The sequence below is a fragment of the Bactrocera oleae genome, chromosome X (assembly GCF_042242935.1).
Source record: "Bactrocera oleae isolate idBacOlea1 chromosome X, idBacOlea1, whole genome shotgun sequence".
NCBI lineage: Eukaryota > Metazoa > Arthropoda > Insecta > Diptera > Tephritidae > Bactrocera > Bactrocera oleae.
Window position 1 is genome coordinate 31608195 of NC_091541.1, and position 23578 is coordinate 31631772.

The following is a 23578-nucleotide window of genomic DNA, read 5'->3' on the forward strand; positions in this document are numbered from 1 at the left end:
CTTGATATGCATAGTGGAAAGTGAAAGGATCAGATGGAATTGAAAATGGTGTTATATGGGTTTTCACCTAAAAGTGGGCTGTGCCACGCCCACTGTCTAATTTTGAACGCGGTTCCTATAAAGTCATCTCATACCATCCCAGAGATAAAATTTAATGTCTCTGACGTGTTTAGTGCTTGATTTATCGCGCTTTTAGTAGTTTTTAACAGTAACTCCCCGAATTGCAATAATATAGCAATCAGATATATAATACAGATTGACACTGGAGTCACCATATTTGGGGGATTGAACAGTTATGACTCGATTTTGACACTTTTTAGACTTGAGATTGTATACCTGAAAGGCACTATTTGTGCAAAGTTTTGTCTCGACATATTCTTTGATGCTTGATTTGTATACTGTAAAGTATAAGAATTATATGGAATTAAAAATTGTCCTATGTGGGAAGTAGGCGTGGTTGTAGTCTGAATACAATTTCACACTGTATTATGGGAATATTCAAATAATCATATGTACCAAATTTGGTTCAAATTGGTCAAGTAGTTCCGGGGATATGTGATTTGACCGGAATCTGGCCCCGCCCATTGTCCAATTTTGACGTCGGCTGCTATAAAACCCATATAAACTTGTTTCATCCCGGATGTAAAATTTAATGTTTTCGACGCATTGAGTTAATGATTTATCGCACTTTTAGTAGTTTTTAACAAAACCGTTATATGGGGAGTGGACATCCTCCGATGTCATCATAATATCGAAAGAAGAGTCAAAAACATTTATTGTGTGCAAATTTGGGTCATATAGCTCGAATAGTTACGGAGATATATACATTTAACTTGTTAGAGGGTGATGTCAGCTCTACTTTCAAAAAAAAAATTTCAACCATATATGCCCCTCCCCAATGCAACTGTCTGTAACAAATTACAAGTTTATATCTTAATTTAGTGCTTAGTTATGACATTTTATACGTTTTCGACTAATGGCGTTTTGTGTGGCAGTGGTCCGATTACGCCCATCTATTTACAATACCAAACTTCTTATGGTGCCAAAGAACATATGTACCAAATTTCTTTAAGATATCTTAACTTTTAATAGTAACTTGTCACAAATTAAGACTTTACTTCAAAATGTCTCAAATAGGGACTAGAGACTGCTTACTGAATTGCGATATTAGTTAAATCGAACTGATACACTATATTTTTCACCGTGTATTGACTGTTGAAGTATCCATACGTATAATAGCATACATTTGGTGATTAGAGCTGGTAGATTCTTAAGACCGTTGTACGGATTGCTCGCACCCATGCATTTGGTATATAAATTCATGGAATGTTGTGTGGGTGTTAAGGTAAGCCGAATTTGCGAAAAAGGTACCAAACCGACCAATACTTAATAAGTAAACTATTAAAGAAAATACGATTGCAAAAATGAAAGAAAAGGCAGCGGTCGCACTTCTCACCTTGACTTGTTTATTTTTGATACTAAGCTCTGTGACAATGAACTTCTGTTGAGCGTCGGCACCGAGTTATGAGTGCCCACAACTCGACGAAGCTCTTGCAAAATATCTCGGCACGAGCGAATACCTAACAAATAAAGTTATGCATACGTATGCTGACTGTAAATGAACCCGGACACATACAAAAATACATATATACGATTCGTATGGATATGTTCTTAAGATACACAAATCGTAGGCGTATGAAGTTTTTAGCAGCACGGTTAAACTGATAATTGGAAAAAGCTTATGAATGAAATTTTTTTAAAGAAAATGTATTTCAGGCTCCATAGCTAGTATGCAGAGGGTATAACAATTATGAGCCAATGTTTTGAGAATAGCACATTATTAGCTTTCAGCTTTACATAATAATTGTCATAGAAAAAGTGACATTGATAAAGAATTGGATCTCTTGAATTCAAATAGAAATCTTCAAGGTATTATAAATAATAGGTTAGGAACTTCTAAGTTCGGGTGTAACCGAACATTTTATACTCTCGCAACTTGCAAGGATCAAGGCCCAGGAAATTACTTCAGATGTTGGCAAAATTTTATATTAAAGGAAGTATTGATCCGATTCAACCAATTTTTAACACAAAGACATATTACTGTCGAGGGTTTCATTTATTTATTTTATTATATGTATTTCAATTATAAATCTTACACATTGACCGATATTTTTGGTAAAAAGTCAACTATAGGCACTGGGGTCCACATATTCAGTACCTAGAGGCTTGAACAGTTTTGGTTCGATTTAGAGAATTTTAGGCGTGGTTGTAATTCTCAATTTTTACTCAAGTTACAGCTTGCACAGACGGACGGACAGAGAGTCACCCGGATTTCAACACGTCTCTTCATCCTGATATTTTATATATATTTATATAACCCTATATCTAACTCGATTAGTTTTAGGTGACACAAACAACCGTTAGGTGAACAAAACTATTATACCCTGTAGCAACAGCTTGCTAGAGTATAAAAATAATAAAAAGAACCTATATTACTCCCTATTACATCAGCTATCTGCCCGTGAAAGTCCCATTAAAATCGATTCATCCGTTTCAGAGATTAGCCGGAACAGACAGACAAAAATTGTAAAAAATGTTATTTTGGTATATGTACCGTGAGTTCATCGATATGCATTTCGTAAAAAGCGCTTATCTAATGTATTTTTGTTGATAATCTATAGGATAGGAGAAAAAGTATTTCGATATCAAAATATCATATGTCACCAAGACGTCACAAGAATGTGAGAGCTGTAAGAATCTTCGTCTATTTCAGGTAAAGCAATATCAGTTTGCTTATCCCAATATGTCTTCGTTACTTTAGGCAATAAACCAAGGCATTATCGGCAAGAAGAAACAATACTATAGAAAACGAACTAATATACGAAAATAGAGGAGAAAAAACTAGCTTTTATCTTTAATTTGCTTCCAGGCATCCCAAATATAAGTGTGCAATGTAGATATGAATAAATATGATATAGACTTGCGTACTGTTTTAGAAGAGAAGGATTCTCAATATCAGATTTGTTTTATATACAACCTTCATTTAAAACAGTAACAAACATCGACAAACATTTTATGGACTATAACAATATTTAGAAAGTTCCTAGGTGGAACACAGGGCTCCAGAATTGATTGTTATCCTGTCAAGAATTGGTACAGACCTCGCCATAGCCCCCATATACCAAATTTAATGATTCTTATCTCATTGGATTTGCTTAGAGTTATATGTTTCGGAACTATAATTTCCTGAAGGGTCGTAAATTTACTCTATATATTTTAAAACAGCATATAGAATATGCCCAAGTGAGCACAATGCTTTTTATAAACAACAAAAGTATTGTCAAATTAAACCTAGACATGGATGAAAGTAAGTTGTCTAAATTGTTCTTGTAATATTTGTGAAAAAATCATCTTACTAAGCAGTTAACTTCCCTGTTGTATAAATAATATATACGAGAAATCTCTTCCGAACTATCACCTACAAATTAGTTCGTAAGAGTATCAGGGGTCTCATTTTGAAACTACGATTTAAAATAGCAAGTTTAAAGACGATCTTAATCTTCTACTACAGATGATACCTTGCGAGCCTCAGAGATACTACTTGTTCCGTTTTCTCAGAGCCGAACTATGTCAATTTGATGGCTGAATCTTGAAAAAAATGTTTCATAACATGGACATCATGTTATTTAATTCAAACATAGTTGCCAAGAAGTCCGCAGATTCATGTGAATTTTTCTCATATACACCCAATTTGCTGAACACGATATCTTTGACTCAACAATCTTCAGTTATTATACAATACCTTGAACAGAATATATTAAATTTTTTGTTGTTGTTGTTTGCCCTTTTCTCCCCAAGCAGCTGTTCATTTGTTGAGAACCATTATAGCATAAAACTGCCATACAAACTGAATGATCAAAATGAAGCCGTTGTATGGAAAACTTTTTTATTTGACAAGATATCTTCACGAAATTTGGAAAATATTATTGCCTAAGAGAAAGCTACATTATCCGAAGAAATTTCTTAGATAGGACTATTATACTATATATTATAGCTGTCATACAACCTGGACGTTTAGAATTAAGTTCTTGTGTGAAAACATTTTTATTTTTGAAGGATAAGTTAACGGTTTTTCTTGTTCTATGTCAATAATCACCCTCAACTTGAAACGAGGATACATATATAATAAACTGATACAAATTTGAATAAGTAGGTCGAATTCTCAAACTATGTATTTCTCTGATAAGTATACGTTTTCAGCAGGGCATTTGCACGTAATATATACATATGTATAATTGTACTGTAGTTAAATTATTTATACCCAATTACCTTTATTTAATGCTCGTTGTGTACTGACAATTTTGAATTTTGTGAAATGCCTTCAACATATGTATATTATATAATTACGAAAATGAAATAGATTAATACCGCAAAATGTTCAATACTTAGTGAACAATTCGGAAATAACAAGTACTACGAAAGCCTACATTTATAATATGTACTTACATATCTTCCGATCAACTAGTTATAAACTACTACTTTACAGTTAGTATGAGCAGCAAGCTCAACTAGTCAGTTGACAATGTTTTTTACGTATGTGGAACATATGTAGATATACACGTACAATAGAAGATACATATTTTGTTTATATTCAGTTGATATATAGTCAGCTTACGTACGACAAAAGCTAATGTACGAATGTACATACATATCTAACTTTGTAGAGATGTGCACAGAAATAAGCCCATGTAAGTATGTTAAGCATATTTGCGTGAATATAATCACAAAACTGTATACTGAGACATATGGCCAACGCGCGCTTTGGAATCACAAATGCCTTAATACCTTTGTCGCTCTTTTAACTTGACCGTCAGTTTATTTCGCCAATACGCCCATTCGTCAGTTCATTGTCATTGGTTGCTACATTCGGCACGCTGGACACGTCTCAGATGTATGTATGGTATCTGCTATACAAGCAGCGTATTTTAAGTATGTGTGACAATCACCAATAATAAACACGTGGTCAATCCTTTTCATTCGGCATTAGGGTGCGCGAAAAAAGTGTTTGGCTTTTTATCTTTTGTGCTGTGGCTACTTTAAAAATGCGAATTAAAACCGAATGAAAGGACTTTGCACGATACACATACTTATGTTCACACCCTGCAATCTAACATGAGCAGGTTCGATTTTGATATACAAGTAAATAGTTCAGCAACGCTAACTAGCAAAGGTTCTCAAACCGTAGAAATGTTGTACCCACCTTATGTATGTATTAAATATACCTAAGGATGAAAATAGTTTGAAAATGTACTAAATTACTTTAAAATAAAAGAAATTTACGTTTGAAATCTATTTTAAATATTTGACCTGTGTTATTCTCTAAATGGAATTGCTTGCATGGAAAAAATTTCGATTAACTAGTTAAGGTTGTGTGCCATTCTAGTTATAAGGTAGCTATTACTTTTGATTTGATTACAGGGTACGTATTCGCGCATACACACCACTGTGCAAGGATGTTAGACGAAATCGCAGTATGCATTGAAATAACAGTTCGTATATCTATATATTATATGTACATATGTTCGTACATACATTCTAAAATATGCACGTTGTTCCATTGTTTCAATTGAAAAAATCTTTCAAAGGGCGAATGAAAATAAAAAATAATAGCCGAGCCTCCTACTTAAGAAACAATTGCCTCTACAATTTTCTGAGAACGAATGCTCTAGATGTCTAAGGACATATGTATGTATGTACACATGTATGTGTATTGGAGATATTTCACCCTGTGATCGTCATCTCCAGTAAAAAGAACGTGCTACGTTGTATTAGCGCTTATTTATTTTGATTTTTACTCTGCGTTTTTATACTCTCGTAACATATTGCTACAGAGTATTATACTTTTGTTCTATGGAAATAGGCGTAATCGCACCACTACCACGCCAACAAAAAGCCGTTAATCGAAAATTAAGATACAAAACTGTATTTTGGCACGGTGAATGACAGTAGAAAGGGGCATCTGTGGTTTAAATTTTCAAAAAAGTGGGCATAGCTCCACCCTTAATAAGTTTAAAGTACATATCTCACAAGCCATTAAAGCTATATTAACCAAATTCGCTTAAAACAAATCTTTTTGGCAAGCAAATCTATTTTAGCAAAATTATATATTGTACATATGTAAGTATTATAGTTTATTGCTAAAAATGTGTTAAATTGGTCTACGAATGACCCCACCTCCTAAATGGTATATACATATAATGATTTTCGTTATTCTCAAAGACTTTGTGCCGCATGTATCGCTCAATGTGTGAGTACTCCCAACATCGGGATTCAAAAATAAAAAATTAATTTGAAAATTAGAAAATTCGCAACCAAACTTTAAACCCTTAATGTTGTTCAAATGTGTGACATTTTAATGAAATGTGCATAATTTTTCTAAAAAGTAATGTGGTTGAAATCAGGATTTTCCATCGTTTGGTTGATTATTTCTTCATATACCCCATATATTAAGTTTAGATTTTTTGGTTGAGCTTATACCACTTATTGGAGTTAATTGCTTAATTTTAATATAAATATTTCGGACAAGCAAAATGTATGTTAATTATGACGAGTAATATAAGTTAATAAGATACTAAATTGATTATAATTCATTCGGTTTCTTTAAACAATGCATGTAAAATTATAACCCAACATTTTTTTACATATGTATGTTTTGCAACATCTGAAACGCCTCGCCTTTAATCTTCGTAAATTGCGAAAGTATGAAATGTTCGGTTACACCCGAACTTAGCCACTCCTTTCATGTTATTATTCATTTCGGAAGAGATCAATCGCTCAAGTTCAAAATTAATTGGCAGTAAAGCTTCGGAAATTATGTTGAACTGTTGATTTCGAACAGTTTGTATACTTAGTCATCGCTTTTTACATCAACAATACATTTTCGGTTTCGATTACTTGTTTTTTCGCATTTCGTCCTTTTTGATCGTCTCATTTTGTCTACTCTTATTAATTCCCTTTTAAACATTTTTCGCAAATGATAAGTAAAAGTGATAAGACAAAAAATACACAGATCAGTTGGCATCTTTACATTAATTATTGTCTTTCTCAAAAGAAACAATTGCTATAAATAATTTTTGCGCATTATAAATATGTTTATAAGTACATATGCATACTCGTATATATGGTAGGTATATGTATAAATGTGTTGGCTTGAGCATGGATGTATGTGTCCGTAAATAAATACACTGCAGGGTATCTGATGAAAAAATGTTCAATTTTGACATTCAAGTAACTTCTCCGAATACATACCAGTGCCAGTGAAGTATCCTGCGGTAAGTAGCCGATATTTCATCGTAATATTATATATACTAGGTTACTGAGTGGCAACTACCATATAATTGCGCTATTATAGATACGTAATAGGAGTGTAAGTTGTATGTTTATCTATATAAAAATATATATTATTTAGAAAACTAGTTACTGGAAAGAGAGATGTTGCCAGTAAAGCGTAGCAGTACCCTAAAACAACTATTACAAATGACCGTGTTGGTTATTTCTTATACACCTTGGTTTCATTCTTGTAAGAACTATACCGCTTGTCTATAACGTATATATATACCTATCATTAAAAATATATAACCTGGTTAAATATTTTAATCTGAAACTAGGTTTTGTAGTTAGTATTATGTATCGTTTTATAACTTTTTATTTCATATTCTTTGGGTTGCAGTCGTGACTGACTTGGGCGATTTGTTTTCCAACCCCCACTTCAACAACTTATAACATTTTCAAAAACTTGAATAAATACCTTTTTAAAAATAGTTAGTATAAATAGCTAACGAGCTGAGTCGATTTAGCTGTCCGTCTGTCTGTATATACGCGAACGAGTCCCACAGTGTGAGATATCGATTTGAAATTTTACACACGTCCTTTTCTCCCCAAGAAGCTGCTCACTTGGTCTGAACCCCTATATCGGACCACTGTAGCATATTGCTGCCATATAAACTGAACGATCGGAATCAAGGGCTTGTAAGACATCTTCTGTATTTTTGAAGGGTATCATAGCTTCGGTGCAACCAAAGTTGAGGTTTTTTTTGTTTTCCTATGGAAATCTGACGGAAATGCCTTTTGTATTTCAATAATTTGTGTAAAAACATGCATAGGTTATTGTAGAAATATGTATACATACATGTACCTATACATATGTATTATATACATATGATAACCGTATATTTTCCATATATTTGGAACACTTCTGTCACTAGTTTTGATTACAATTATGCTAGTCTTGCCCTAGTACATAGTGTGGTCCTATTTTTATAGGGTATATTCCTGTGCGCACATATAAAGGTGAATAACAATGATTATGTAGCACAAAGGAAAACAAAAACGACAAGAGCCACATGAAACCGCAATAATCACAACTGTATCTGCCTCTGTATACGTACGTGTCACTGTCATTTTGGTGTTGATTCTTTTTTTTCCTTAGCGAATTTTAAGTGTTTCGCATACTTGCGTCTGTTAAATTGAAACAATGAAAACATAACTTTTTTCTACAATGATATTCTCTGAACGAAGTCGTATATTTTGCTTATTTCATATGAATTAAAAAAAGAACTCCGTTTTGATCGGATTCAAAGTTTTTTAAAACATAAAGCAAGAATATGAGTATTGTTTTGTTTCCTTTACTGCGTGCTTCTTAATATTCTTAGGCTTGTGCTTATTGTATTTGGGCTTGTCGCGACTCCTAGTCAGCCGGACTGTTGCTTGTCTGCTTACTTTTCCTTATTCTTGACCCTTTTCCATTATAGATGCAAATGATTGATTTTACAATCGTATTCTTTTGCGTTGATCTCCAACTCTCTTTTAAATTATAATAATAAATAAATAAAGGCACATACAATACGACATAAGGGTGTCTGCAAATATGCATACAATAGACGCTCCTTTACGGATTTATTTACATTTAAAATGACAATAAGAAAGTAATAAAATATTTACCTAGAACAAGTGATTAACAGTTTCCCTATTTTCTGCGGTATGGAAGTAATATACGCACAACATAGAAAGGAAAACGCTTCATTTAAATATACCACATTTAAAACTAACATATGGACATGAGCTTGCATTGAATTTTTATACCCTGGACATAGTGTATTAAGTTTGTCACGAAGTTTATAACACCCAGAAGAAAACATTGGAAACCCTATAATATACAATATATATATATATATATAAATATATCTCATATATAAAATCCCTGTGTTACGGTGTATGTTGCCAAACTCCTCCGAAATGGCTGTGCCGATTTTGTGGTCCAACCCAAATATTACTATTATTTTCTTTTTAGGACAAACTTTTTTGTTTTTATTTTTACATGATTCCGCATTAAAAAATACATACGATTCTAAATTTTAACCCTTAAGATCTATCAATCAATCAGTTATCCTCGCCAGGTGTCTCCCATTACCACTTCTGAACCAGCAAACATTACGGAATAGGGATGAAAACGAAGCCTGCTTCCTTTTTCTCATTCTCTATACAGTTTTCGTCCACGTTGTTTATTTGGTCTTATTTGTGTCTTGATCGTGACAGTGACTGTTATTCGTATTATTTTAAATTTTCAGTGCAACTCTCGAGTTAATTTTATTCTTATAGTGAATTTAAGATTATTTCTTAGTGCTAAAAATATTGATATCGCTGACATTGACAGTGATAATCGTCGGGTGGTATCATATTCTCCTCCTCTATACATATAGGTATTGATGTTGAGTTATGAAGTTCGATGAAGAGCATCAAATATATTTGCAAGTATGTGAATTAAGGAAGTGAATTTAGAATTAAAGCACTATTGTAAATGCTCCTTCAATAAATGAAAATGATAAAATAACGAATTACCAATTTGGCCGGTTTATCAGCTCCAATGAAGCTGCCTGGCGCATCTTCGGTTTCCAAATTAATAAACAGAATCCAGTAGTTATCCATTTATAATCTGTATCTCGAAAACGGTCAATGCCTATTTTCATGAACGAAATCATGCTATAATAATTGGGTATTGTATATATAGTCATTCCAAGGCAGACTGAGTGCTTTTATTTGCGAATGTTGTTGGTGAATGTCACCGGTCCATTGTCATTTCAAATTATACGTAAAGATATGGACAACAGCATCCAACGTATAAAGATGGATGTCTTGCACTGGGATTGCCAGAAGATGATGACATATTTCCTGATCCGAACACAAATGTTGTGTCATAATCATAAAGATGATGACTTATGATATATTGTGTCAACATCGTACAAAGTGAAACGATCTAACGATATCATTCAGTGACGCAATCTTCTTGCGAATTTACCAATTAGCCATTTCTGCATAAGTTCACCAAATCGAAGTGCATCTGATTTAATCAACAAAGATATAAATCGTGAAGCGCAGTATGATACTCGCAATGTTCCACTACTAAATGATACACAAAAATTAACTTACGACCGCATACTATGTATGTATATGACTGTGGCGCAATGTTGAAAAAGTACAACTGATAGTGAACATGTGCGTTCATACGCTTCAAGTACATAAGCTTCCAGATCCATCTGTCGAAACTTTCTCAAAACAACTGTTAAATATTGGCAATAGAAAAGTTGCTGTACATAAAAATACTGGATGCATAAAATTACTGACTGATTTCTGCACAATTATCAACTCACAAATACTCTCATCCACAATATATTTCCAAGTGTATACACAAAATATAATATAAATCTTGGATGGCTGGCAGAAAGAGCGATTTTGGCAGCAAAAAATGTGGACGTTAATGGATTAAATTGGTGTCATACAAATCTATCGACGCCAAAGAAACTGTTAATTATTCAAGTGACTTTTTGAATTCATTGGAGATGCTGGACATGGGTTAGATCTCCAGTTATTTTGCTTCATAATTTGTACCCACTACGGCTGTGCAATGGTAATTAAAACAAGTAAGGAAGGGCTAAGTTCGGATGTAACCGAACATTTTATACTCTCGAAAAGTCAAATGGTATACTCGTTTGAGATTTCTTTGTGGATTGTTACCTGATTTGCATAGTGGAAAGTGAAACAATCAGATGGAATTGAAAATGGTGTTACATGGGAAGTAAGCGTGGTTGTAGTCCATAGAAACTATGACATAGAAACATGAAAAGAACGTTATGCACCGAATTTGGTTGAAATCGGTTGAGCAGATCTCAAGATATGGGTTTTCACCTAAAAGTGGGCTGTGCCACGCCCACTGTCTAATTTTGAACGCGGTTCCTATAAAGTCATCTTATACCATCTCAGAGATAAAATTTAATGTCTCTGGCGTGTTTAGTGCTTGATTTATCGCGCTTTTAGTAGTTTTCAACAGTACCGTTATATGGGGAGTAGGCGGAGTTGCCACCCGATTTCAACTATTTTCACACCGTCAATAAAAGTGCTAAAAACATTTGCTTCTAGTGAATTTTGTTATTATAGCATTAGCGGTTTAGGAGATATGCACATTAAACCTATTAGAGGCGGGACCACGCCCACTTTTTAAAAAAAAAGTTTTAACTGCAGATGCCCCTCCCTAATGTGATCCTGTGTACCAAATAACAGTCTTGTATCTTATTGTGGAGCTTAGTTATGGCAAGTTATTTGTTTTTAATTAATGGCGTTTTGTGGGCGTGGCAGTGGTCCGTTTACGCCCATCTGCAATACCAACTGTCTCACGGTACCAAGAAACATGTCTACCAAGTTTCATAAAGATATCTCAATTTTTACTCAAGTTAGAGCTTGCACGGACGGACGGACGGACGGACAGACAGTCACCCGGATTTCAACTCGTCTCTTCATCCTGATCATTTATATATATATAACCCTATATCTAACTCGATTAGTTTTAGGTGATACAAACAACCGTTAGGTGAACAAAACTATTATACTCTGTAGCAACAGGTTGCGAGAGTATAAAAATTAATGTTTGCGTTTGTATTCGCTAAAAACATACTTACCAAAAATAATATACATACCAATGCGTAGAGAGATTAATATTTGTTTATTTTTAATTGCTATAACTAGTAGTATTATATAAAAATTAACTATTTTCTATGTTTAGATAGCTATCAATAATTGTAATTGAATATATATTTGTAACTTTAATAAAGAATAGTTTATTAATCTAGATAAAGTATACTTTAATTGTCTAAAACTCTTCATGCCTATTTCAATTATAATTAACAAACATCCCCCAAATACTTACACATTTATAAAAATCATTCCTAAAAAATTTTTTCATTAAAAAACATTTCCTAAAAATAACGTACATATATGGCTAAACAACGTTTGATGGGTCAGCTATATATATATATTTATATAATATATAAATTATCAGGATGACGGGTTGAGTCGATTTAGCCATGTTCGTCTGTTTTTGAGATATCGAACTGAAATTTCGCACACGTCCTTTTCTCCCCAATAAGCTGTTCATTTTTCTGAAACGCCGATATCGGACCACTAAGATATAGCTGAATAGAAACTGATCTATCAAACTCAAGTCCTTGTATGGAAATTTCTTTTAGTTGAGAAGCTACCTTCACAAAATTCGGCACAGATTCTCATCCAAAGCAGCGCTATAATCTCCGAACAATTGTTCTGATCGGACCACTGTAGTATATAGGTAGCTGCCAAACAAACTGGCCGAATCAAGATCAAAAAAAAAGGCCTTTTCATACCTTTTTATGCTATTAAAAATGCACTGGTGAAGGGTGTTATAGCTTCGGTGCAGCGAAAGATAAATAATAAATTTGTTTTTGTTTTAGTTTTATCTAAAACAATTTCCCGTGTTTAAATACATACTTAAGTCCTTATAAATAATGACTGAAGAACCTATATATGCAGTTTTAATTATTATTAGTTTAAAAGCAAACATACATATACCCTCGTTACCACCAGACCTACAGTCGTTGGTTGATTTTTTCGGAAGTACATAAGAGCACACTCCGCTTACATTTGAATCGGTAGATAAATCATTGGAGAGAGCAGCAAGGGTAGCCAATGCGGATCCAAGTCCTTTTGTACTACAGCAAAAAAAACTACCATCGGTCTGTATTAACAAATAATATAGAAATAATTGTATTTCAAAGTAAAAGTTATTTTATCAGTGTTTGCAGGGTTAAAATACTTTTAGTAATTTTGATTTAGTTGTAACCCAATTAATTTAAACACTGAATATAAAGATATAGTACATATGTACATACGCCCAAAGAAAGACACTTTGACGTTTATGAACAGTGAATACCGCAAACGATATAGGATTAGTTGTGTATGGTGTAGAGCGTATGGGGACTAGACCAAAGTCTAGGACATGTTCAGCGCTAAACGATGTTGTGGTCACAAAACCACTTAATTTCATTAAAATATTACACATTTTATTAGTCAGTATATAACCGGTAAAAAGTGAACTGGTAAGTGAGAAATAAGTATATATGTAAGTTGTGGCTAAGGGAAGGTCTAAATTCATTCCATTCGCTCTTGGCGTTAAACCAATGAGATATATGTGATATAAACTCAACCAAAAGGAATAAATTTTATATATTGAATATAAAGGGAATCTTCTTCTAGACATATGGTTTTCAAGAGGAAATAAAAAGCATATAATTTAATGTTAGGGCCAAGAATTTGGTTTTATTATAAAGATAAGGGTTTGTCATTTTGCTTTAAAAATGATTTTGAGCAAGTGCCGCGGCTGGCTCAAAAAAATTCCCAGCCGAGAGGCACAATTTTCGACCACTTTTTACACCAATTGGGGCCGTATGTCAGCAATAACACCCAGAATGTTCTCTTCCTATCCGTCAACCGTCTCGGGCTTATCTGTATAGACAAATGACTTCACATAACCCCACAAAAAATAGTCCAGCGATGTTAAATCTCACGACCTTTGAGGCCACGCCAAAGGCTCACGATAAAATAATAATAATGCCCTCACCAAAAGTTTCTTTCAATAGATTGATTGTTTCGTTGGCTGCGTGGCATGTAGCGCCGTTCTGTTGAAACCAAAGGTCGTCCACATCAAGATCCTACCATTCAACTAAAAGTGAGCTTCATCGCTGAACAAAATTTTCTTGTAAAACCGAAAGTTTCATCGCCCGAACTGAACCATTATTTTGGAAATAAATGTGCACGATTTGCAAATGTTGTTCCGGAGTAAGTCTATTCATTATAAAATGGCAAACTTAACTAAGTATAAATCAAGTAACAGTTGTTAAAAAGTCCAACTCCGATTAGTATTGCCTCTTTGAAAATAATACGTCTAAAAAAACACCTTGTATAAGGACAAAGTCCGCCAAATAATCGGAAGTCATTATATATATATATGTGATTTAGGACAAGGTCTAGACAAATTTGATTCATATTGAACACTAAACCACATTATTTTTAAGAAATTTATTTAATTTCATTAAAATCACACACACATATTCAGAAATAAGCTGTAGTATATCCAATATCATACGATCAATTAATTTTGCTAACACACTGATTTCACACTGATTTTGCTAAATATTTAACGTTATACTTGTATACGCTATAAACTCAACCAGAAGTTATAATTTCGTTTACTATTCATATGGGGGCTAGGGTTACATTGATTTTATCCATTTTATGCACAAGGACGCACTGTTATTAGAACGAGACCCTCTCTTAACTTATTTTATGTATATATCTTACACTAGTATATACGGTATGAAGTCAACAGGAAGTTCGAAAATCTTTCTATTAGGCATATGGAAGAAATATCAAACCGAAACTATCCATTTTTGGCATCACATGTTATTTCCAGAAAAAGATGTTCTATGGCTTTTTATACTCTCGCAACCTGTTGCTACAGAGTATAATAGTTTTGTTCACCTAACGGTTGTTTGTATCACCTAAAACTAATCGAGTTCGATATAGGGTTATATATATAGAAATGATCAGGATTAAGAGACGAGTTGAAATCCGGGTGACTGTCTGTCTGTCCGTCCGTCCGCGCAAGCTCTAACTTGAGTAAAAATTGAGATATCTTTATGAAACTTGGTTGACATGTTTCTTGGTACCGTGAGACGGTTGGTATTGCAGATGGGCGTAATCGGACCACTGCCACGCCCACAAAATGCCATTAATCAAAAAGAAATAAATTGCCATAACTAAGCTCCGCAATAAGGTTTAATGTCCATATCTCCTAAACCGCTAATGCTATAATAACAAAATTCACTGGAAGTAAATGTTTTTAGAACCTCTACCTACAATGTGAAAATAGTTGAAATCGGGTGGCAACTCCGCCCACTCCCCATATAACGGTAGTGTTAAAAATTACTGAAAGCGCGATAAATTAAGCACTAAACACGCCAGAGACATTAAATTTTATCTTTGAGATGGTATGAGATGAAACCCCATATCTTGGGATCTTCTTAACCAATTTCAACCAAATTCGGTGCATAGGCTTCTTTTCATATTTCTATGTATGTTCTATAGTGCGAAAATGGGCGAGATTAGATTACAACCACGCCTCTTTCACTTTCCACTATGCATATCAAGCAACAATGATTATATCGGGGTAAGACTTTGCGTGAATAATACGTTTAAAGTATGCCACCTTGTGACCAAAAATTGTCTAAATCAAACCAAAAATGTTCAAGCCCCTAAGTACTAAATATGTGGACCCCAGTGCCAATAGTTGACCTTCTACCGAAAATATCAGTCAATCCACAAAGAAATCTCAAACGAGTATACCATTTGACTTTGCGAGAATATAAAATGTTCGGTTACATCCGAACTTAGCCCTTCCTTTCTTGTTAATAATTATTCTCGTTGCCACGCTCCGTTTTTAATGAGAACAGCAGGTCACACCCTTTGCTATAGTCTATCTATATATATCTATCTATTGCTACCAAAGTAAAAGCGCAGCTTGGTGATAATTATCATTAACCAGCGATCAGTGTATTCTGTTTCTTTTACTGCAAAACTGTAACCGTTCGAAATGCTATTAGTAGAATGAAGAATATATTTTCACATTGAAATTTGAAAATTTTTTTCATGTTTTAATACAAGTGCCCTTTTTGAATTATATACACCTTCAGAATTTTATTTCATAGCAAAGATCAGAATCATCGCTTAGGTTTTCGTTCAGTCCAGTATACTACAATAGTTTGAACTAGAGAAATACTAAGGAAAAAATCCAACCGTTACACAATGGCAGTAAATTTTTTGATTACAGTAAAACTTACAATCCAAATACAGACGTGCAATTAAAATTAAATAATTCGATATGCAACATAAAAAATTTGCATCATTTTGGCAAAATACGATGGCAATTTATACCCTTATTATATCTGAAAAACATTAGTTTTAAGTTTCCTTTCATTGGAATTACATTTTTACGTGACGGGTTCCAAAATCACTGGCACAACCCCAGTGGGGGAGAAAGTTTCATCGATCAGCCTTATATAGAGAGTAGCTTGTTCCGAAGAAGACGCCCGCTTGCAGACGCACCTCCTGGTGAACAGACGCTGCAACCTTTTTGAGCGCTTAAACCGATTACCTCGGAGTAGCTCCATCAAGGCTCCCTTCTCTCTTAACAGAGACTCTGAACTGTTTACTTTGGGTAATGAGAATGTCCATACATTAATAACCCAACGATTACCCTACTCCCGCCCAACCGACGCGAGGGGAGCAATCCCCATACGTGCGGAATTAGCCCAAGTCATGAAAGGAAAACAGTTTTTTTAAGCGTCGAGATCTAAAACTCAGATACAGAAACAAAAATTTTAACAGCTAAGATTTAAAATTTCGTTAAAATAAATTGCTACGATGTTATTTATTAAGAGAAAGCAATAAGTATTTTTAATTTTTGAAAATTGAAATCAAATGTGCAGAAACGAGAATTTAAATTGGAGAGAACCATTTCTCCCTTAAATTTTCCAGCCGTAGTGGTTGCTGCAATACTATTTCCTGTAATATTTTTGAATACCGAACGTGTACCGTTGCATAATTGAGGTGAAGTGAAATTACTCTAAATAATAAGAGTTGAACAATTTTCAACCGAAGATTATATAATTTTTATCAACAACAGTAGCTAATGATTTAAAATACATCTGATAGCCTGGCAACAACTGTTATAAGAGGAAACTAATTTCATCACTCTACACTTTTGGCCGCTAATGTAGCCCGATTTCTAAACTAGTTATGATCCAAACAATGAATTTTTAGGAGTTTGATTGTGTCGGCGAGAGCGCAAGCACGTACTACGGAGTGTAAAGTGACAACAAATCATTACCCATTACAAAAATCATTCAATTTCCTTGAAGTGCCAATCGTGATTTATAATCAGTGTAAAGGTGTTCCTTTTTAAAATGAGTGAGCGCAATGCGTTTAATTTTGCAAACAATGTCACAACGATAAACTTAAATAGAAAAAGAAAAAAACCACAACGTGTTTGGACACACAATGTCGAAAACTAACAAAAAAAAACAATTATTAGGCTATATTAGATGACGATCTAAGAGAGTGCAATGAAACACAGCAAAAATTCGAACAACATATTCGTTCCAATAATCTAAACAACGGATATAAACAAAGTGAAACTTGCAATACAACACAAAATAACCCATCAACAAGTGCAGCGGGAGCAATAACTCCAGCTGTCGTCTCTCACAAAAACAACACTGGTGAAGTTAATTTGAACTCAAACGGCAAACAAAAAATAAACAGCAAAAACATTCCTCCAATAAACACATTCGACATCAAATCAAAACGAATAATAGAACTAATAAAAGACGGTCTAAATATAACGCAATTTAAAATCAAAGAATGTAACCAAAACAAATAAGCAATTTTTTTAACCAACATTGAAGACTATAAAAAAATTCGAGGGAACTTAACGAATTGAAAGCAATCAAAACTGTTTTATACCACTGCTTAAATGGGAACCCCTACGAAAAGCTGAGTTTCCGCAATGTAGAAACTTTCAAAGTTTCTTTCACAACGCAGCCAATTGTAATCTACCACCAAGATGTGTCAAATGAAGCGGAACACACAAAAGCAAAGATTGGTGTATGAAAAGGTGTATTGTGTTTTATTGTGTAAATTAGGGCACCCTGCATCCTACAAAGGCTGTGAGCGGTATAAAGAGCTACAAAAAATAAGATCGAAAAAACAAAACCTAATAGCTACGAAAATAAACACTAACCAAAATTTTACTAACTCTAATTTAAGTTATGCAAATGTCTGTAAACAGTCAACTGGTGTATTTTGTGATACCAATAATCAAAGCTCTCAAAATCCATTATTCAAAGAACTAAAAAATACAATGTTATCTTTAAGCAATTAATATTAACAGTTCTGCAGAAGCAGCTGGAATTACAAATGGCAAGAGTTGATGCAATTTACAATATAATAGATACAGCATGAATTCAGACCATACTATTACTATTACCCAATTCCACTTAAACATAATTTATTTTAATGTCCACTCGTTTATTAATATAAGCAGGAGAATAGAGCTAAGTAAATTCTTATCGAATAATAATCCCGATATTTTTCTTTTGAACGAAACTAAACTTAACACAAGACACAAACTAAAATTTATAGGGTATAATTTAATCAGAAAAGATAGATTGTTAGGATCGAGAGGGGGAGAAACCAATTCTAATTAGTGAAAATATAAAATACACGAAAGTCTTACACCCACACATCGATGCCTTATCCTATTTAAAATCTTTTGTAATAAAAATATATATGCCTCCAAATAACATCATGTATATAATTTCAGCTATTACCCGTTAGGTAATAATAACAATACATTTAAATCTAAACTCGACACAATCTTTGAAACCTTTAACCTACAAAACCCCAACCACTATTACATATTAGCTGGTGATCTCACCAGAAAACACACAGACTGGGGTAATCCACAAAACAAGTCTAAAGGTAAAGCGCTAAAAAACTGGCTTACCTCCAAGTTCAGATGCAAAATGTATGCTTCGGTTTCTCCATCCTACGAAAGAGCTAATTCTTGTCTAGATATTTGCATAGCTGATCAAAGAATAGATATTCACAGAGCCCGTAACACAGTTAACTGCTTGAGATGCATTGATTACGATAGCGATCACTACGCTATTCAAATCGTTGCGACTAATAGAGGCAACACAAACTATTTTACTTTGTTAGGAAATAATGTACCAAAAGCAAAAATCAATAGCCCTACTCAAACTCTTGTAAGCTTGCATATCATAAAAAAAATTCTAGCAGAAAAAACTAAAAGCCTTTTAGCCATTAAAAAATATAATCGACTTCAAACATACCTACCTCCCACGTCACTTCAAGTAGAAAAAGCAAAACTGAAACTTGTAAAAAAACTAATAGATGACAATATTAAGAAACATTTTAAACTCACCCCACATAATCCAAAACGCGCAACAATCCAGTCCACTTGCAGATACAAGAATTCTTCAAAAAGTTTTTGGAAATGAAAACTTTATTCTACAGCACTCGAGCGACCAAAACAAACTTCAATACCAACAAATAGCTAATAATTTAAATGACGGCCAAACGGAAAACTTTTTTGTTAGTTCAAACGTCCTTTAGAATATTGCACTTTATTCAATAATATGTTAAACAATGCCTACTTCCCAATGCCCCCAGAACCAGGAGCGGGATGCCCGGGTGGCCCAGACGATCCACGCAGGAGAGGCATGCGCGGTGCCACCTTAAAATGGTACCTCAGGCACTTGCAAGATGGTAAATCCCCGGAGGAAGCATTTAGACTCTCCACAAGCAGGAGCAGGGCAGCAACCCATCTCCGGCCGCGAAGAAACAAGCAAACGCCGCGTCCGTCGCGGGACGCGAGAACCAGAGGGAGCCTGAGAAACGAGGGAGCGGTAGGGCGGAACCACGGAATGCCACAGGACAAACCGCGGAAAGGAAAAGCGGGCAGATAATGCCTCAAGAACGCCCAAGTTCAAAGAGGCAAAAGGGGAATCAGCCACCGGCGATCGGAGGACAAACTTCTGCTCCAAATCCCAACCCGGAGTTGGTGGTCAGCGCATACTCGAAAGCTGTTAAACGCATCCGGATGGCGGTGCTGCCTCGCAATTACCCGGCGGCGGTCTTGGGGCCAGAAGAACTGACGACGCTGCAAGATAGCATCATCGATGAGTTATACAATGGGTGTAGGTACACCGGCTCATTCCATGGTGTATACTTCAGGTCAGGAATACTGCTAGTCGACTGCAAGGACGAAAAGACGGCCACCTGGCTTGCGGAGATCACTCCGAAGCTGGACGGATGGAGAGGCCCGGTCCTATGCGCGAGGAGGGGTGAAGACATACCGCCTATGCACAGCATGACGATGTTTCTTCCCAGGAGCACAGGAAAACCCTACGAGTTTGCTCTTGGTCTCATACGAAACCAAAACGATGGGCTCAGTACATTTTAGAGGGTAGTAGACAGCAGTATTGAGGACGTTGGATGGAGGCTCAACATCACCATCGATGATGAGTCCTACAAATTCATCCGAAAGGAGGGGTTTAGGCTGAACGTTGGGTTCAGCAGTGTGGTAATGAGACCTTGGAAGCCTAAAACCACACCGGCGGAAGGAACAGCGGAGGAAGCAATGCTGGTGGATGAGACGGTACCGGCACACTCAAGCAGGTTGCTACTGCTATGGTGCAAGGTGCTACAGATGTCGCAGAAGGAGCACTAAACATAGGTGCTAAGGAGTGTGAAGGGGAGCTATCCTCCACACAGGAGCTCCTAGAGGGGCTGAAGCGGCAGGACCAGCAGGGGAATAACGAGGACAGCGACGATGATCTGTCCCTCCTGGTACCAGTCCTGTGACCGCCATTTCCCATATAGAAGTTGCCCAGGTGAACCTACACCACGCGACAGCAGCCTCGGCTGTTATCGCAAGTAGGTTCCTTTAGGATAACCTGGGTATCCTATTAATCCAGGAGCCGTGGGTCTTGAGAGGGGAGGTCAGGGGCCTCAATACAAGAGCAAGCAAGGTAATCTGGGATCTCTCATCTGAGAGACCCCGGTCTTGTGTAGTGGGCAGGAACGGTATTAATTTCTTCTGTAGTTTCAGAGTTCCTAACGCAGAATCTGGTCGCGGTGCAGGTGAAGGACAAGGAAGGTGCAGACTTCGTCCTTGCAGCGGCCTATTTCCCAGGGGACACAACCACAGCACCCCCCCGCAATTCGCCATCTAATGGAATACTGCAGGAGAAATAAGCTCCCCCTCATACTGGGGTGCGATGCCAATGCGCAAAACACGAAGTGGGGCAGCACGGACTGCGACGCAAGGGGTGAGTCTCTTCTCGAATTCATTATAAGTAATAATTTAAGCATTGAGAATGTGGGTTGTGAACCTAGAGAGCAGGCTGGCTGCAACTAACCAGTTCATAATAGACGCGTACCATTGTAGTTGCCCATTAAAGACAACCACCATAAGACAGGGCTGTCCCTGGTGGACCAGTAAACTGACGGCATCTTCCCAGCACTTCTGCAGCAAGGAGGGCAAGCTCTATTGCCGTAACTTGTTGGGCTGATGAGAGATAGCCTTGCGTTGTCGTACATCGCATCACCGTGGAGGATAGCATAGGCAATCTTCATACCTAAGCTAGGAAGGAAGAACTATTCCCTAGCCAAATCCTTCAGGCCTATTAGTCTCAGCTCCTTCATGCTAAAAGGTATGGAAAAAGATTATAGACAACCATATAAGATCGAAAGCACTAAAAGTCCCACCTCTGCATGCAAATCAGCACGCGTACAGAGCAGGTAGGTCTACTAACACTGCTCTGTACCAACTAACGGCTGAGATCCAGCCGCAACAGTGAGGTTGCGATATGTGCTTTCCTAGACATTGAAGGTGATTTTGATAAGGCGTCCCACGCAAGCGTGATCAGAGCACTGGAGAAAAGGAACGTGGAAGCTCCTTTATGCAGATGGATTAAGGCCGTACTGCATACTAGGATTGCAGAAACTACGGTGGGGGAGAGCAAGATACGTCTTGGTACTACGAGAGGCTGTCCTCAAGTTGGAGTATTATCACCCCTTCTATGGAGCCTCGTAGTAGATGAACTCCTTGAGTTACTGACGAACAATGGAATTCGGTGCCACGGGTACGCCGACGACATTGTCATAATGGCAAGAGGGAAATTTGAGAACACTTTCTGAGACATAGTCCAAAGGGGCCTAATCCTAGCAAAGGGATGGTGCGATACGGTAAGATTGAGCATTAACCCGTTAAAAACAACCGTCATCCCTTTCATAAAAATAAGATCTCTTCCAGGCTTTAGAATACTATCCCTTGGGGGCAGAGAGCTAGAAGTGTCTAGGGAAGTAAAATATTTAGGTCTCACACTGGATTCCACCTTGCGGTGGAATAGGCACGTGGAGCCACAAAGTCACTCATGGTGTGCAGACGCCTGTCTGGCAGATCCTGGGGTTGCAAGTCTAGTATCACCAGGTGGCTGTACACCATGATCGTGAGGCCTATTGTTACTTATGGAGCGGTGGTCTGGGCATCGAAAGCAGCGCCGACTTTTATAGGTCTTCAACTATCGAAGCTGCAAAGACTTGCCTGCGTCTGCGCTACTGGGGCAATGCGCATCTGCCCCACCGCAGCACTTGAGGTCATGCTAGAGCTCCCACCGCTCCATTTAGTTATCAACCAGACTGCGAAGCATATCATGCTGCTTATGACAGCAAAGCGGTATGGAAAAGGGAAGTTAATCTCGTCTCAACAAATGAGGGCCTTAGAGGATAACACGCCACTGGCCCTTCTTCCAAGAGACGACGTAACAAAGAGAGTAAACTTTACGAAAAATCAACTTGCAACCGTGTACACCTGATCTGGGTGCCGGGGCATAAAGGGGTAGCCGGAACCGAGCTGGCAGAAGAACTCGCCCGCTCTGCTGCTGCTTCCAGAATAATGGGGCCAGAACCATGCATTGCGGTGGGGCCCCATACAATAATGGAGCTGCTCCGTACGTGGGAGAGAGCGAGCAGAGACAGTCACTGGCAACAGGCAGCAGGGATGCGTCATGTTAAACTGCTACTGGGAAGGTTCAACCTAGCCAGGTTCAGAACAATGATAAACCTTCCCAGAGACAAACTCCGACTCCTTGTCGCGCTCCACACTGGGCACTACAGGCTCAGGAAACACCTGTCAAACATGGGCATAGCTTCTTGTGGCAACTGCCGATTCTGCGACATGGGGCCGGAAATACCAGAACACCTGATTCTAGATTGCACCGCAATTTTTAGACGCAGGCTCAAGACCCTCGGTTCCATTTATGTGAACAGAGATCACATTGCCTCAATAGCACCCAGCAAGTTGTTGGAGTTTGTCAGGGTGCTGGGACTTTGGGAATGCATGTGGTGGAGGAAGGGGCACAATAGACCCTAGGTCGCAGTGCAAACCTCATATTCATATTTTATTCTATTCTAATAAATGTAACTCAAACATTAAAAAAAATGGAAGGAGTTTATTATAAAATTCAGTGTAGCAAATATCCATATGCAGCGCAAGAAGAGAATCAAATAT

At 36.6% G+C, this 23578-nt stretch overlaps 1 protein-coding gene across 9 annotated transcripts in view; it reads right to left on the reverse strand.

Annotated features, from left to right (window-relative positions):
* The window catches only part of zfh2 (Zn finger homeodomain 2), a 193786-nt gene that overhangs the window by 118198 nt on the left and 52010 nt on the right, over positions 1 to 23578 (reverse strand). The window lies entirely within an intron of this gene.